Source organism: Oreochromis aureus, linkage group 11 (assembly GCF_013358895.1).
Source record: "Oreochromis aureus strain Israel breed Guangdong linkage group 11, ZZ_aureus, whole genome shotgun sequence".
Classification (NCBI taxonomy): Eukaryota; Metazoa; Chordata; class Actinopteri; order Cichliformes; family Cichlidae; genus Oreochromis; species Oreochromis aureus.
Window position 1 is genome coordinate 39,133,737 of NC_052952.1, and position 17,937 is coordinate 39,151,673.

At 40.9% G+C, this 17,937-nt stretch overlaps 1 protein-coding gene across 2 annotated transcripts in view; it reads right to left on the reverse strand.

Moving 5' to 3' along the window:
* LOC116327106 (ankyrin repeat domain-containing protein 34A) overlaps positions 1-15,959 on the reverse strand; it is a 37,323-nt gene extending 21,364 nt beyond the window's left edge. For both annotated transcript variants that reach the window (XM_039619095.1, XM_039619096.1), the window contains exon 1: positions 15,661-15,959. The gene's annotated coding sequence lies outside the window, so the exon portion shown is untranslated. The remainder of the gene's footprint in view (positions 1-15,660) is intronic.
* Positions 15,960-17,937: the final 1,978 nt, after the last annotated feature.

Sequence of the window (17,937 nt, forward strand, 5' to 3'; positions counted from 1 at the left end):
ATTTATCTTTTCAATATCTGTTATACTTTTTCTTCAGTTCCAGTTTAAGTTTCATGATGTTTTTTCAGCCGTTTCAGAGTTTATAATGGGTGTGTATGGGACGGAATGTTGGGGCTAGAGTGAGAAAGCTGAACTGCTAGAGTGAGAGGAGCGAAAAAATTAATCTTAAAATCTTTTTTAAAACTGCTGCTGTGTCCACAGCGTTTGATCTACAGGTATGATTTTACCCTCAAAACGTAGCCATCGCTGTCCTCTTTCATCCAATGTGTTTACTATTGTACTAGGTGTTATGGTTCTTTCATAAATGTCACCAAAGCACAGCCTCCTCCTCCAACTCCTCCATAGACTCCAATGTTAAAGTGGCTCAGAAAGTTCCTTTGAAAATCAGAAGAGCAGGCTGTCTTTACACTGTCACCACATCCATATAATAAACTCCACAGGCATGAAAACTGAGAATTAGGTAGACTAGACATTGCTGCCGCTCACGGTGAAAGAATTTTGTCAATACGACATGTACTTTTCATTTGGGAAGGATTTGTTTCGGCCTGACTTTTCTGTTCATTTTAAGCAGCAAAAGTGAGGTGCATGTCTGTGTGCGTGTGTATGGAGCCCCTGGCTCAGTCACTATAGCAACCAGGCTCACACCTGCCTGCCTAACGAGCTCTCTCTCACTCTGCCAAGATTCATCTTGAACACTTCTCTTTCAACAGCTGCTGTGTCCACAGTGTTTGCTCTACAGCCATCATTTTACCCTCAAAACGAAGCCATCGTTCTTCTCTTTCCAACAGCGTGTCTTTCAAAGCTCAGATATGTAAAGTTTTTAAACTGTGTGGATCCAAGTGGAGGGATCACATTTTAGTCATTCAGTGATTCAAAGAATATGAACTTTTAATATTCATTCAGATGTTTTCTGACTCTAAATAGTCTTTTGTCATTTTCTTGTGTTTTCTAATTTACATTTAAAACATTTTCAGCTATTTTCCAACTTCTTCTCTGTGGTTGTCAGCTTTTAGCAGTTCAGCTTTTTGTTTTCAGGTACAAATTTCTGTATTTTTCATCTCATTCAACATTTTTAACTTAAAATTCAGCAATTAATTCATTTCAGTGCATACATTCAGATTCAAGCATTCACACTGCAGTTTCTTCAGAAAATGCATTTTCTAGTTATTATTATTTTTTTATTATATATTCCGACGTTTTTTTTGTACTGTATCTCCTTCAAAACCGTTCAACTTAGAAAACCATTCAAACACCGTTAGATTCCTCTTCTTTTGGACATGACTGCTTCTACTTTTCTCATTTATAACATTTATATTTTTAAAATTATTCAACTTTTTTCAACAAAAATTTCCCATGTATTTCAATGGAGAGACCCTTCAAATCCTCATTGAACTTACTCATTTTCAAACTGTATCTACTTCAACATACGTTGACATAGAGCCACCATTCAAACTTTAAAACGAAGACAAGACATTCAACTATTCAACTTGTATTTATCTTTTCAATATCTATTATACTTTTTCTTCAGTTCCAGTTTAAGTTTCATGATGTTTTTTCACCCATTTCAGAGTTTATAATGGGTGTGTATGGGACGGAATGTTGGAGCTAGAGTGAGACAGCTCAACTGCTAGAGTGAGAGGAGCAAAAAAATTAATCTTAAAATATTTTTTAAAACTGCTGCTGTGTCCACGGTGTTTGGTCTACAGGTATGATTTTACCCTCAAAACGTAGCCATCGCTGTCCTCTTTCATCCAATGTGTTTACTATTGTCCTAGGTGTTATGGTTCTTTCATAAATGTCACCAAAGCACAGCCTCCTCCCTCCAACTCCTCCATAGACTCTAATGTTAAAATGGCTCAGAAGGTTCGTTTGAAAATCAGAAGAGCATGGTGTTTTTACACTGTCACCACGTCCATATAATAAACTCCTCAGGCATGAAAACTGAGAATTAGGTAGACTGGACATTGCTGTCGCTCACGGTGAAAGAATTTCGTCAATAGGACCTGTACTTTTCATTTGGGAAGGATTTGTTTGGGCCTGACTTTTCTGTTCATTTTAAGCAGCAAAAGTGAGGTGCATGTCTGTGCGTGTGTATGGAGCCATTGGGTGCAGTCACTATAGCAACCAGGCTCACACCTGCCTGCCTAATGAGCTCTCTCTCTCTCACTGTGCCAAGATTCATCTTAAACACTTCTCTTTCAACTGCTGTTGTGTCCACAGTGTTTGCTCTACAGACATCATTTTACCCTCAAAACGTCGCCATCGTTCTTCTCTTTCCAACACTGTGTCTTTCAAAGCTCAGAGATGTAAAGTTTTAAAACTGTGTGGATCCAAGTGGAGGGATCACATTTTAGTCATTCAGTGATTCAAAGAATATGAACTTTTAATATTCATTCAGATGTTTTCTGACTCTAAATTTTCTGTTCTCATTACTTAGGTTTTTCTAATTTACATTTAAAACATTTTTAGCTATTTTCCAACTTCTTCTCTGTGCTTGTCAGCTTTTAGCAGTTCAGCACTTTTGTTTTCAGGTGAAAATTTCTGTATTTTTCATCTCATTCAACATTTTTAACTTAAAATTCAGCAATTAATTCTTTTCAGTGCATATATTCAGATTCAAGCATTCACACTGCAGTTTCTTCAGAAAATGCACTTTCTAGTTATTATTATCTTAACCACATTCCGTACGTTTTTTGGCATCTAACTCCTTCAAAACCGTTCAACTTAGAAAAACCATTCAAACACCATTAGATTCCTCTTCTTTAGGACATGACTGCTTCTACTTTTCTCATTTTTAAAATTTATATTTTTAATTTTATTCAACTTTTTCCAACAAAAATTTCCCATGTATTTCAATGGGGAGACCCTTCAAATCCTCCTTCAACTTACTCATTTTCAAACTGTATCTACTTCCACATACATTGACATAGAGCCACCATTCAAACTTTAAAACGAAGACAAGACATTCAACTATTCAACTTGTATTTATCTTTTCAATATCTGTTATACTTTTTCTTCAGTTCCAGTTTAAGTTTCATGATGTTTTTTCAGCCGTTTCAGAGTTTATAATGGGTGTGTATGGGACGGAATGTTGGGGCTAGAGTGAGACAGCTCAACTGCTAGAGTGAGAGGAGCAAAAAAATTCATCTTAAAATATTTTTTAAAACTGCTGCTGTGTCCACGGTGTTTGGTCTACAGGTATGATTTTACCCTCAAAACGTAGCCATCGCTGTCCTCTTTCATCCAATGTGTTTACTATTGTACTAGGTGTTATGGTTCTTTCATAAATGTCACCAATGCACAGCCTCCTCCCTCCAACTCCTCCATAGACTCTAATGTTAAAATGGCTCAGAAGGTTCGTTTGAAAACCAGAAGTACAGGCTGTCTTTACACTGTCACCACGTCCATATAATAAACTCCACAAGCATGAAAACTGAGAATTAGGTAGACTGGACATTGCTGTCGCTCACGGTGAAAGAATTTTGTCAATAGGACCTGTACTTTTCATTTGGGAGCGATTTGTTTCGACCTGACTTTTCTGTTCATTTTAAGCAGCAAAAGTGAGGTGCATGTCTGTGCGCGTGTGTATGGAGCCAGTGGGTGCAGTCACTATAGCAACCAGGCTCACACCTGCCTGCCTGCCTAACGAGCTCTCTCTCACTCTGCCAAGATTCATCTTAAACACTTCTCTTTCAACTGCTGCTGTGTCCACAGTGTTTGCTCTACAGCCATCATTTTACCCTCAAAACGAAGCCATCGTTGTTCTCTTTCCAACAGCATGTCTTTCAAAGCTCAGAGATGTAAACCTTTAAAAGTGTGTGGATCCAAGTGGAGGGATTACACTTTAGTCATTCAGTGATTCAAAGAATATGAACTTTTAATATTCATTCAGATGTTTTCTGACTCTAAATTTTCTTTTCTCATTTCTTAGGTTTTCCAAATTTTAATTTAAAAACTTTTCAGCTATTTTCCAACTTCTTTTGTGTGAACATCAGCTTTCAAAAGTTCTGCACTTTTGTTTTCAGGTTAAAAACTCTGTATTTTCCAGCTCATTCAACATTTTTGGCTTAATATTCAGCAATTAATTCATTTCAGTGCACACATTCAGATTCAAGCATTCACACTGCAGTTTCTTCAGAAAATGCACTTTCTAGTTATTATAGCATCTTCCGTACGTTTTTTGGCATCTAACTCCTTCAAAACCGTTCAACTTAGAAAAACCATTCAAACACTGTTAGATTCCTCTTCTTTTGGACATGACTGCTTCTACTTTTCTCATTTATAACATTTATATTTTTAAAATTATTCAACTTTTTTCAACAAAAATTTCCCATGTATTTCAATGGGGAGACCCTTCAAATTCTTCTTCAACTCACTCCTCTTTAAACTGTATCTACTTCCACATACGTTGACATAGAACCACCATTCAAACTTTAAAACGAAGACAAGACATTCAACTATTCAACTTGTATTTATCTTTTCAATATCTATTATACTTTTTCTTCAGTTCCAGTTTAAGTTTCATGATATTTTTTCACCCGTTTCAGAGTTTATAATGGGTGTGTATGGGACGGAATGTTGGGGCTAGAGTGAGACAGCTCAACTGCTAGAGTGAGAGGAGCAAAAAAATTAATCTTAAAATCTTTTTTAAAACTGCTGCTGTGTCCGCAGCGTTTGCTCTACAGGTATGATTTTACCCTCAAAACGTAGCCATCGCTGTCCTCTTTCATCCAATGTGTTTACTATTGTCCTAGGTGTTATGGTTCTTTCATAAATGTCACCAAAGCACAGCCTCCTCCCTCCAACTCCTCCATAGACTCTAATGTTAAAATGGCTCAGAAGGTTCGTTTGAAAATCAGAAGAGCATGGTGTTTTTACACTGTCACCACGTCCATATAATAAACTCCACAGGCATGAAAACTGAGAATTAGGTAGACTGGACATTGGTGGTGCTCACGGTGAAAGAATTTTGTCAATACGACTTGTACTTTTCTTTTGGGAACGATTTGTTTGGGGCTGACTTTTCTGTTCATTTTAAGCAGCAAAAGTGAGGTGCATGTCTGTGTCCGTGTGTATGGAGCCATTGGGTGCAGTCACTATAGCAACCAGGCTCACACCTGCCTGCCTAACGAGCTCTGTCTCTCACTGTGCCAAGATTCATCTTAAACACTTCTCTTTCAACTCCTGCTGTGTCCACAGTGTTTGCTCTACAGCCATCATTTTACACTCAAAACGAAGCCATCGTTGTTCTCTTTACAACACAGTGTCTTTCAAACCTCAGAGATTTAAACTTTTTAAACTGTGTGGATCCAAGTGGAGGGATCACATTCTAGTCATTCAGTCATTCAAAACATATGAACTTTTAATATTCATTCAGATGTTTTCTGACTCTAAATTTTCTTTTCTCATTACTTAGGTTTTTCTAATTTACATTTAAAACATTTTCAGCTCTTTTCCAACTTCTTCTTATGTGTAACAATCAGCTTTTAGCAGTTCAGCACTTTTGTTTTCAGGTGCAAATTTCTGTATTTTTCATCTCATTCAACATTTTTAATTTAAAATTCAGCAATTAATTTATTTCAGTGCATACATTCAGATTCAAGCATTCACACTGCAGTTTCTTCAGAAAATGCACTTTCTAGTTGGTGTCTGTTTTCTGGCTTCATGGACAGATAGAGCTGGGTGTCATCTGCATAGCAGTGAAAATGTATACTGTCTTCTAATGATGCTGCCTAAGAGAAGCATGTATAATGTAAACAGAATTGGTCCTAGCACTGAACCCTGTGGAACTCCATAGTTGACCTCAGTGTGTGAAGAGGACTCTCCATTTACATGTACAAATTGGAGTCTATTAGATAGATATGATACAAACCACTGCAGCGCAGTACCTGTAATACCTACAGCATGTTCTAATCGCTCTAATACGATATTATGGTCAACAGTATCGAACGCAGCACTGAGGTCTAGCAGGACAAGCACAGAGATGAATCCACTGTCAGAGGCCATAAGAAGATCATTTGTAACCTTCACTAAAGCTGTTTCTGTGCTGTGATGAGCTCTGAAACCTGACTGAAACTCTTCAAATAAGCCATTCCTCTGCAGATGATCTGTTAGCTGTTTGACAACTACTCTTTCAAGGATGTTTGATATGAAAGGAAGGTTGGAGATTGGCCTATAATTAGCTAAGACAGCTGGGTCTAGAGATGCTTTTTAAGTAAAGGTTTAACTACAGCCAGCTTGAAGGCCTGTGGTACATAACCGATTATTAGAGATAGGTTGATCATATTTAAGATTGAAGCATTAATTAATGGCAGGACTTCTTTGAGCAGTTTTGTAGGAATGGGGTCTAAAAGACACGTTGATGGTGTGGTGGATTTTTGTTTGATATGTATAACTATGTAACTATATACACTATATATCTATGCGCACTGAACATATATATTTTAACTTTCATGTAGAGTCTTAAGCACAAGACATTTTTGCTTCACCGAGGTTTATTAAGTTGGTACAGTAACAGGGCAGTTAGGTGAGGGGAGAATTCTCCTGAATAATTTACTTAATAATTAATTAATTTAACATCTTTAATGCAGCACAACCAAAACAGTAACATTGTAACAGAGATCCTGAACACATCACAATAAAATATCATACGGTATAAACACACACACACACACACGCACACAATAAATGTTACATGGTAGCAGAGATACTGAAAACAACATAATGAGATCACTGTCATGTACACACACACACTATAAACCTACACTGGAGTGTTTATTTTTATGTAATGCATTTAACTCATATATTTGATGTAGTTAGGCCAAGTATTATTCACATTAATATCATAAGATTATCACAAAAACTATGCTACTTGCTGTACTAATGTGTGACCTTTGACCATGTTGTGACCTATTGTCAGAGGGTAAAGCAAAGGGTTAACCTATTGGTGTCACTTTGGACCGGGCCCTCAGCCAGCGCCAGGTGTGAACTCTGGCCGGTATCTGACCCCAGCAGCTGTTCCTGGGTGCGTGGGAAAGTTACCCAGCAGCAGGGGGCGGGGATACTGGTCCCTATATTAGGGGACCAGAGGACGCCCCCAGAGCTCTTTTCCTCCTGCTGCTGCTACCTGTCCATCTCTGTGTTGCTCTGCTGTCTGTGCTTAAGGCTGTACACCCTGGGGTTTTGCTTTGCTTGCTTTCTGCTATGTAATTCTCTTGCTAAATGTCTGTATGTATTTTTCCTGCTGTTCATATGATTCAGTGTATTAAACTCTGTTCCAAGAATTCTACTCTTTTACAGAGCATCTTTTTGAGAGTCTTGGTTTTAATTGGATTTGGATCTCCACATCGTTGGTAGAAGAAGGTTATCAGAATGGCTTCAAAATTTGCGACCACAATGGTTTGGAGGAAGTAATTATTGAAGCCAACTCAGAAAGATCAATTGGAGAAAAAGAGTCTAACATCAATGGTACTAAAAGTAGCTGTAGATAATATTACATCTGTGGGATGATTATTGGTAATTTTTTCTCTAATGATAAAAATTTTATTCATGAAGAAGTTAATGAAGTCATTACTAGTTAACGTTAAAGGGATTGTTGGCTCAGTAGAGCTCTGACTGTTTGTCAGCCTGGCTACAGTGCTGAAGAGAAACCTGGGGTTGTTCTTATTTTCTTCAATCAGTGACGAATAGGAAGATGTTCTGGCTTTGCGGAGGGCTTTCTTATAAATCAACAAACTATTTCTCCAGGCTAAATGATGATCTTCTAAATTTGTGACACGGCATTTCCTCTCCAGCTTACGAGTTATCTGCTTTAGGCTACGTGTTTGAGAATTATACCACGGAGTCAGGTACTTCTGATTTGAGGCCTTAGTTTTCACAGGAGCTACAGTATCCAGAGGTAAATGCGTAGTGAGGAGGTAAAATTATTAACAAGATAATCGACCTCTGTTGGAGTAGCGTTCAGATAGCTGCTCTGCTCTATGTTGGTACAGGGCATTGAAGATGATAACAGTGGGTGGATTATATTCTTAAACTTAGTTACAGCGCTTTCAGAAAGACATCTACTGTGATAAAATCTACTCTACACTGCTGTGTAATCAATTATTGTAAATGTAAATGTTATCAGGAAATGATCAGACAGCAGAGGGTTTTCAGGAAACATTGTTAAATGTTCAGTTTCTATGCCATATGTTAAAACAAGATCTAGTGTGATTAAAGTGGTGGGTGGGTTCTTTTACATTTTGAGAGAAGCCAATTGAGTCTAATAACAGATTAAATGCCATGTTGAGGCTGTCATTTATAGCATCTACATGGATGTTAAAATCACCCACAATAATTATTTTATCTGAGCTGAGCACTAAATCAGATAAAAAGTCTGAGAAATCAGAGAGAAACTCTGTGTAAGGCCCAGGTGGACGATAGATGATAACAAGTAAGACTGGTTTCTGAGTTTTACAGCTGGGGTGGACAAGGCTAAGCATCAGGCTTTCAAATGAATTAAAAGTCTGTCTTGGTCTTTCGTTAATTAATAGGCTGGTGTGAAAAATTGCTGCCACACCGCCCCCACGGCCTGTGCTTCAAGATTTCTGGTAGTTAGAGTGACTCAGGGGTGTTGATTCATTTAAAGTAACATAATCATCCTGCTGCAACCAGGTTTCTGTAAGGCAGAGTAAATCGATTTGTTGATCAATTATTAAGTCATGTACTAACAGAGACTTGGAGGAGAGAGACCTAATATTTAATAATCCACATTTCACTGTTTTACTCAATGGTTCAGATGTGGATACTGTATTGTTCGTTCTTTGTGATTATTCATGTTTAAGTTGCTTGTTGTTGGTTTTTAGTTTGTTTTTTGTCTGTTTGGGAGCTGACACAGTCTCAATGGAGATGGGTTTTTGGGGGGGTAGCAGGAGGAAGGAAGTTGCAGAGAGGCGTGTAAGACTGCAACTCTGCTTCCTGGTCCCAACTCTGGATAGTCATATTTTGGGGGGTTAATAAATTTGTCTATATTTCTAGAAATGAGAGCTGCTCCATCCAAAGTGGGATGGATGCCGTCTCTCCTAACAAGACCAGGTTTCCTCCAGAAGGTTTGCCAATTTTCCATTTTGGACACCTGTCAAGAGAAAATTGTATATATGTGATCAGCTACATGAAATGTATCCTTTCATTATTTGTGATTAAGCACATGTTTAAGAGGGACGGCCGGGGGCATTCGTATTGTGCCGCTAGAGGTGAAATTCTTGGACCAGCGCAAGACGGACGAAAGCGAAAGCATTTGCCAAGAATGTTTTCATTAATCAAGAACGAAAGTCGGAGGTTCGAAGACGATCAGATACCGTCGTAGTTCCGACCATAAACGATGCCAACTAGCGATCCGGCGGCGTTATTCCCATGACCCGCCGGGCAGCGTCCGGGAAACCAAAGTCTTTGGGTTCCGGGGGGAGTATGGTTGCAAAGCTGAAACTTAAATAACCTTTTGCCTAGTAACTTGTGTGATGAACTTATGCAGATACTAACCGCATCCTGTCGTTCTGAACATTTAGATGTAGAGAAGACCAAGCTCAGCTCTTTTACGAGAACATGCAAATGAAGAGAAGGGGAAAAACCCGCTGCTCTTAATGACGTTGTTACCTTTGTACACCACACACACACACACACACACAGGAACATCTTGTATAAATAAAGGACGTGGACAGTCAATAGACGCAGATCCTGTGTTCATGGCTGCCCTCGCGAGTGAAAGAACTGCAGTGTTTGTGTTTTCTAAACTCAGGAGTCTTGGCTAAAGAAAGAGCGGCAGGGTGATTTAAAGAAATCCCCTGTCAACACCACTCAGACAGCCAGCAATTTAAGGAGAACATGCGGCTAAACATGTCACTCCTGGTCTGATTGGGGAGGGGACCAGAGAAAACTACAGAGTCTGACATTGTTTTGGCAAAGTTACACTCCATTTTCAATATTGATTTTAGTGACCTCCGATTGGCGTAACCGGGTGTCATTACTGCCGACGTGAATTATGATTTTACTGAATTTACGTTTACCCTTAGCCAGCAGTTTTAAATTTCCCTCAATGTCGCCTGCTCTGGCCCCTGGAAGACAATTGACTATGGTTGCCGGTGTCTCTAGCTTCACATGTCTGAGAACAGAATCACCAATTACCAGAGTTTGACCCCCGGCGGGTGTGTCGCCGAGTGGGGAAAAACGGTCAGACACATGAACAGGTTGGTGGTGTACCTGGGGCTTCTGTTTGGGACTATGCTTCCTCCTCACCGTCACCCAGCCATACTGCTTCCCCGGCTGCCCGGGCCAGTTTCCCAGGGGACAGCTAGTAGGGCCTACACAATCTTCGGCTGCACCGGCTACAGGGGCCTGGCTAGCTACGGATTTTTCAAGGGTGCAAAGCTGAGTCTCCAATTCAGTAATCCTGGCCTCCAGAGCTGCAAATAGGCTACATTTATTACAAGTATCATTACTGCTAAAGGAGGCCGAGGAGTAACTAAACATCTGACACAATGAGCAGGAAAGTGCAGGAGAGACAGGTGAAGAGGCCATGCTGCTAGCGAGTCGGCTACGAGCTAAGCTAAGCTAGCGAAACCCTAAAGAAACAGTAGTGAATATAAACAGTGTTGGGGAGTAACGAAATACATGTACCGCCGTTACAGATTTAAAATACAAATATGAGTAACTGTATTCCATGGTAACGGTAACTGTATTATTTTACAGTTACCATTTAAAAAGGTGGTATTCAGATTACAGTTACTTTTTTCTAAATAAATGGATTACATGGCGGTCTTTTCCTGTTTCATATGTTAGGCTGTCCCCTCTCTATTTCTGGTAATTCCACGCCAGTGGAAACCCAAACAAAACACGCATTAAGAGGCTCTAATGCCTGTGTTTCAATCTCGCGGCCCATGTCACCTCTACTTGCAGCCCGCATAACGACGTGAAGAAATATTTTTAAAAATTATTGTTCAAAAACTGATTTAATATGAAGGCAATAGGCAGAGTGTTACAGGCATAGCCCTAAAGAATGTAGCCTCATGGGCAGTGTAGTCCGCGCTGCAGGGAGAATGGACTGCCATACCCATGATGTGTCTGTGAGCGCGAGGGAGAAAAAGGAGAGTGGAAAAATACGAGCTGTCACAGAGCAGAAACAGGAGATGGAAGCATGTAAATATAATAATAACCACTGCAGCCAAAAAGAGTGCCTGACGAGCCCAGTTGTAAGTAAGCTATTAAGACTCGACTGTACACTGTGTTCGTGTTTTCCTCCCAAACAGTAAGTTCCGTTGGAGCAGCCTTTCAACGCCTCTCTCTGTCTCTCACTAGGAAAGTTGACCCAGACAACAAAGTAAAGCTAGTTTCCGGCTACGAGCCCGACACGAACCCAACGTATTAGCCAGAGGTCCCTTTACTACGGTTCGGAGCCGCGGACCTGTTTTATATACTCGCCGAATAGTTTTCTGTATGAGATCACTGCAAAAAGTGCAGCCTTACCTAATGTCCACCCTACTGTTACTTATTTTATATTAAGATTTAAAAATCTAGTTGCTATTGGTATGGCGAGTAGCCTTCAGTAATAGTAATAAATCACACAGCAAAAGTACATTCATGTACAGGGTGGGCCATTTATATGGATACACCATAATAAAATGGGAATGGTTGGTGATATTAAAGCCCTGTTTGTGGCACATTAGTATATGTGAGGGGGCAAACTCCTCAAGATGGGTGGTGACCATGGTGGCCGTTTAGAAGTCGGCCATCTTGGATACAACTTTTGTTTTTTCAATAGGAAGAGGGCCATGTGACACATCAGACTTATTGGGAATGTCACAAGAAAAACAATGGTGTGCTTGGTTTCAACGTAACTTTATTCTTTCATGAGTTATTTACAAGTTTCTGACCACTTATAAAATATGTTCAATGTGCTGCCCATTGTGTTGGATTGTCAATGCAAGCTTCTTCTCCCACTCTTCACACACTGATAGCAACACCGCAGGAGAAATGCCAGCACAGGCATCCAGTATCCGTAGTTTCAGGTATCCATATAAATGGCCCACCCTGTAGTTGTAAAAAGCTTGATAATATATGAAGTAATCCAAAGTATTCAGAATACGTTACTCTCATTGAGTAATGTAACGGAATACGTTACAAAATACATTTTGGGACATGTATTCTGTAATCTGTAGTGGAATACATTTTAAACGTAACCTTCCCAATACTGAATATAAATTACTGAGTAAATATACCAAGAGTGTGTTTCAGAGGAAGCACGTGAAGATTACACTATGAAATAAGAAGTTACTATAAATTTTTTATTAAATTGCTACACAGATAAACTACAGAAAAACACCACTGTGTTGGAACAGGAACAGGGAGTGATACTCTACGGCAGAGAGACGAACACCAAGTGACAGTGTATGTACTGCATATAGGAGTGCAGGGTGTTCACCTGTGACCTGATGAAGGTCGGATAGACCAATGTGTGTGCAGCTGTTACATGCAACTGTTTCATGAAGCAATAATGCAAAGATATTGAGATGACAAGCTGACTCTGAAGGAAATAAAACACAAAAACAGGCTGTTGTTTGTGTGTGTGCATTTTTATAAATTGGCATGCTACAATACTTGTGGGGACCATCAGTCACTTATGGAGACAAAATGCCCGTCCCCACAAGTTTGAAGACATTTCTGAGGTTCAAAACGTGGTTTTCAAGTCAGGCTTACAGTTAGGTTATAGTTAGGTTTAGGCTGAGGGTAAGCAGCTAGGCAGTGGCGTGTCCAGCGGGGTGGCCTGGGGGGCACAGGCCACCCCCCCAACCAGACTGGCCACCCCAGGTGTCACCCCGAAGCTAAAACAATAAAATTCAATGAAATATCAAATGTACGATTATGTTTTCACAGTGAAGCTCAGATATCTGAGTGTAAGTGAATGCAACATCGGCTTCTGCACTATGAGCGTCATGTTAGCAAAGGTAGGAGAGCCAAGCACGAAAGACGGCACCACAGAAAACAATTTTTCGGTGACAGATTAACAGGTTAACATTGCTGGACTGGCCATCGGGCATACCGGGCATTTGCCCGGTGGGCGGATGACTTCTTTATTTATTTATTTTGTAATGGCATGAACAATGAGAAGTGGTGGATTGTCCAGATGCTGGCCGATGTGTAAAAAAACTCAGTTGTTTGGTGTTCGCTATGTCGGAGCTTCCACAGAGGCCAGCAGGTGGATGAGGGAAGGGGAGGCAGGAGCAGAGACCCGAGGCAGCCGCCAGTCCGATTGTCAGGTGAACTGAACTTCAGGTAAGAAGTTATGACCTGCAGTCTATCTGGGTCAGATATAAACCAAGTTTAGGTGGAGTTTATTCTCGTTGTGCTGACTTTTTACATTCAGTTACAATAACTTGTACTGCGTGCTAGCTAGCATGAAGGAGTTTCTGTACAGCTGGGTGGGTGCTGTGATGTTACTGATGTTGAACTTTATTTTATTCATAAGGTTAGTTAGTAGAGTTTCCAACCGTCCTGTAAAAAACGGAATCGTCCCGCATTCAGAGAAAATATTACATGTTTCGTATTGAGCTGAGAAGAGACGCAGTTTGTCCCGTACTTTAACTATAATGAAAAAAAGACACAGCTGGAGTTATTCTGTCTTTATGCTGCACAGCTGCCTCTTCTCCTCTCATTCTCTCCCCCTCCCTCTCCTGTTGCTACTTCAATCATGAAACTGATCAATGATCAGCTGATCGGCTTTTCTGTCTTGTTTGTTTATCGCCCACTTTGCACCAGAAAGAGGAAACCAGTGGATGTCACGCTAAACAACAGCAGCACGTTTAAGCTTGGTCAGCTGTTGTTAGAATTTATTTAATATTAATTTCTAGTATCAGCTGATGTTTGCTGGAGCCACAGCTGTAAAAGCTGCTGGTCATGATATCGGTTTGGATATGTGGTGAGAGGGAAACATGAAGATGAAACCAGGAGATGTCCTTACTGAATCATCAGAGCTGAACAATGATGGAGAAACAGGTTTACCTTTTAGGTGACATGAATGAGTTGAAGGGAAGTTATGAACCGTTTCTGAGAGACAAATAACAGCAGGATCCTTTTCTTCGTAGCAGACAGCTGGTAACTGTGCAGGGGCGGGTCTAGCAAAGTTATGCCAGGGGGCCAGGTAGGGCATTAACAGGGAAAGGGAGCACAAAGATATACTTTTCTTTCTTATTCTCATTTAAAATATCTAGCTCTTATTAAATAATTATCTGAATCTTGCGAACAAAGTTTTTATTTGACGTAAATTGTATAGAGATCATACATATACCAACAAGACAGTGTACATCACTGTCACAACAGCGTTTGTCTTCATTCAAAGGCTTTATGGCTTTAATACCTGGTAGGCCGGTCTGTAGTCAAAATGCCCGATTTTTTTGTCCCAGTCCAGCCCTGCAGGTTAATACTGGCAGTGTCACCATGCCAGCTGACTGTATTTCATCATCAGCCAGTGTTGTTCTTTATACATCAGTATTACCAAAGTTTACCATAAGGCAGCATAGAAAGTATTTACTTCTTTTCATTTGTTTCCCCACTTTTTTCCTGTTTCAAAATCAAACACCAGTTTGTAAGAAGATTATCTTCTTTTTTTAATAGGCAGATAAAGTTTTGCATTGGCTAATTTGCCAATTGTATGTTAAAAATGTTCGTATTTTAATATTCAAAAATGTTTTTGCCCAAAACATATGTGTACTATATTTCCGTAAAAATACTATGCAAATATTGCTGTCCTTGAATGCTGAATAAACACTGACAAAGCACTGATTGTATCTCTTGTACATTATCAGCGCAGTATCTAAAAACTTTGCACCGTAGTGGTTAAAATCTCATTCTAATAAGAGTTAAAAGCACATTCAGTTATTAGGTTTATAGGGTTATTGAATTATGGTTAACGGTTGGTGGAATTTTTTTTTTAACATTATCTGCCAATTACATCTGCCACCCTTCTCCAAATCTGTGCCCCTACCTGGCCCCCCCAACAAAAAATTTCTAGACACGCCACTGCAGCTAGGGAAAGCATTACGTCAATTATGTCCTCACTAACATATGAAAAAAAATGTATGTGTGTGTGTGCGTGTCTCTTTGTTTGTGTGTGCATGTGTGTTTGTGTGTCTCTGTGCGTGAGGTAGTATTTCTACAGCAGTATACCGTGTAGTAGTACAGAACATTATTAGAGAGCAATCCCTGATCGATAGATTACTGATTGCGTCACGTGTTCCTGCTGTCACCTGGCACACAGGTGGAACCTCCCGCTCATGATGATGATGATGATGATGATGAAGGTGAGCTGTGGAGGAATGCGGATCTCTCGGTTTCTACGTCACTGCGCTGCTCTGACGCACGCGGTTCTATATTTACACACGCGTGAGACACGTGCACGCGCGTGTGCCATCGCAACACGCGTGCGCGTGTTCCAAGATGAAGATAAATGATGTTTCTATAGCTTCATCATCATCATCCTCAAACATCTGGAGGCATCACGGCGATCAAACAGACCCACACACGCACGCGCGGGGTACCGGGCCCGGGAGCGGCGATGCTGGTGGCGATGACGATGATGAAGATAGAGCAGAGCTGCAGTGATGGAGCTGATAAAGGTGTGTTTGGTGTTCTTACCTAGGTATGAAGAAGCCTCCTCTTCATCGGCTCACCGACCGTCTGAGTCCGTCACCGACCGATGCTGTTTACCGACGGACTGACGGAGCCGCTCCTCCTCCTCCTGTGCGTCTTCCTCCTCCTCTTCCTCCTCAGTCTCAGCGGCTCACAGCGGATTCACCCCCCCTACCCCCAACCCCCACCGCCGGTTAACGGCACAACCGGACATTTGAAACATTTCTCCCTGATCAATAACCTGATCAGACTGAAGCTCTGCTTTTAGTTCCGCTGCTTCATTTTAATAGAAATCACCTGTTAGACGGCCACGGCGTTTCCATGGCAACGGTACACTTCCTGTTCGCACGAGGGAGAGTTTTGCTGTTAAAAAAAGATTTCAGCGCAGACCAGCGATTATTATGGGATGTCTGTAACTGTAAGAAAGCAGGTCAGAGACTCTTCATCGTCATCATCCTCTTCATTATTATTATCATTTTTTATTTTTTTATTACCTGAAGATAAAAATAAAATACTGCAGCGCTCGCGCGCGCACACACACACACACACACACACACACACAGAGTGGTGCTATTATGGAAACAGTTTCTATGGTAACTGATGTGCTGAATTCCTGCAGAAGTGTTCCCACGGTGACACACACACGCACACACACACACACACACACACACAGACTGTGTGTGTTTAATGCTAGCATTTTAACGAATCAGCTTTTGTGTTTATGCTGAACATGCTGGAACCTCCTCACCTCACCAAGTCAGAAACCTTCATTATCATCATCCTCACAGGGATGCTGTAACAGGCGTGTTCTCCTGTCCCTTTGAAGGTTCTTCAGGTTCTCCAGGTTCCTCCTTCAGTCAAAACACATCCTCATCAGGTTAACAGGTGATAATAAACCTCCCATTGCCATGAATGTTGGTTTATCTCACTGTGTCAGATTGGCCACCTGTCCAGGTGTACTCCACCTTTCAGCCTATGACAACTGGAATAGGCTTCACCCCTCCATGACCCTGAAGTGTGTAAGCATAAAATCTCAGTGACACAGACGAGCAGAGACGAGTACCTGATGTTTGATCTGTTTCTGATAATTTACTGGAGTAACATTACAAAGTGCGTTCTGGGTAAACGTTCAGACTCGTATCAGCCTGTGGGACAGGTGTCTGCTCCGGTGTGAGCAGCTGAACGTTGCAGGTTTGTCGCAGACCGGTTCTGTTGCAGGGTGTCAAATCTTTCCTCCAGATCCATCACAGAAACTTGGTTACCACAGAGGTATCCATATCCATGATCCCTGTGAGAATTTTCCCATCTACACTGACTTCATGGCATCAGCCAAGCTTCAGCTGTTTATGATGACAGGTGGTGCTCAGTTTAAGTCCTCGAGTAAATATATGGCATTTGGGGAATGTATAATCAAATAAAGGCATGTTAGAAAATTAATCTGTGCAGTGTCTTGAAGCATGCTCAATCACCCAGCTAAGGAAATCCCAAAAGGTTGATTCTGTTCACCTGGACGTTTTCTGTGGGAAAAACATTTCGTCACTCATCCAGGTGACTTCCTCAGTCTCAGCTGACTACAGGTTTCCCCAATCATATAAACAGGACATTTGCACAATGACTGAAACCAGCCCACTGAATTAACAATGGCCTGGGAGGTCAGTTCCTTGATCATTAATATGCAAATTGTTATGACCATAGAACAAAGCCAATTGATGAAGGACCATTGATCACTGACTCAGGACGTACCACAATTCACAGCTCACATTAACTCGGTGGACCGACACATCAAATTCACCAGGGAGGATATGAAAAGTGGCAGGTTAGCCTTCTTAGACTTCCATCAGTAATGGGGGAGATCTAAAAGCTGATGTGTACCGTAAACCTACGCATACGGATCAGTATCTAAGGTTTGACTCTCATCATCCACTGGAGCATAAACTGGGTGTCATCAGGACGCTACAACACAGAGCGAACACCATCCACAGAGACACAGCGGCCAGGGGAGCAGAAGAACATCACATCAAGAAGGCCCTGAGTAAATGTGGTTATCCCAGCTGGACTTTTGTCAAAGCTGGGAAGGCCCCAAAAGAAAGCTCCAGCTGATCCAGGAGAGAAGGACAACCACTGCCCAAGCGAAAACCTGTAGTGATCCCATATGTGTCAGGAGTATCGGAGCAGTTGAGACGCATTTTTTCTAAACATTGCATCTCTGTGGCTTTTAAACCCCAAAACACGCTGCACCAAAAATTGGTCCACCCCGACACAAACAGAGTAACATAGTGTACG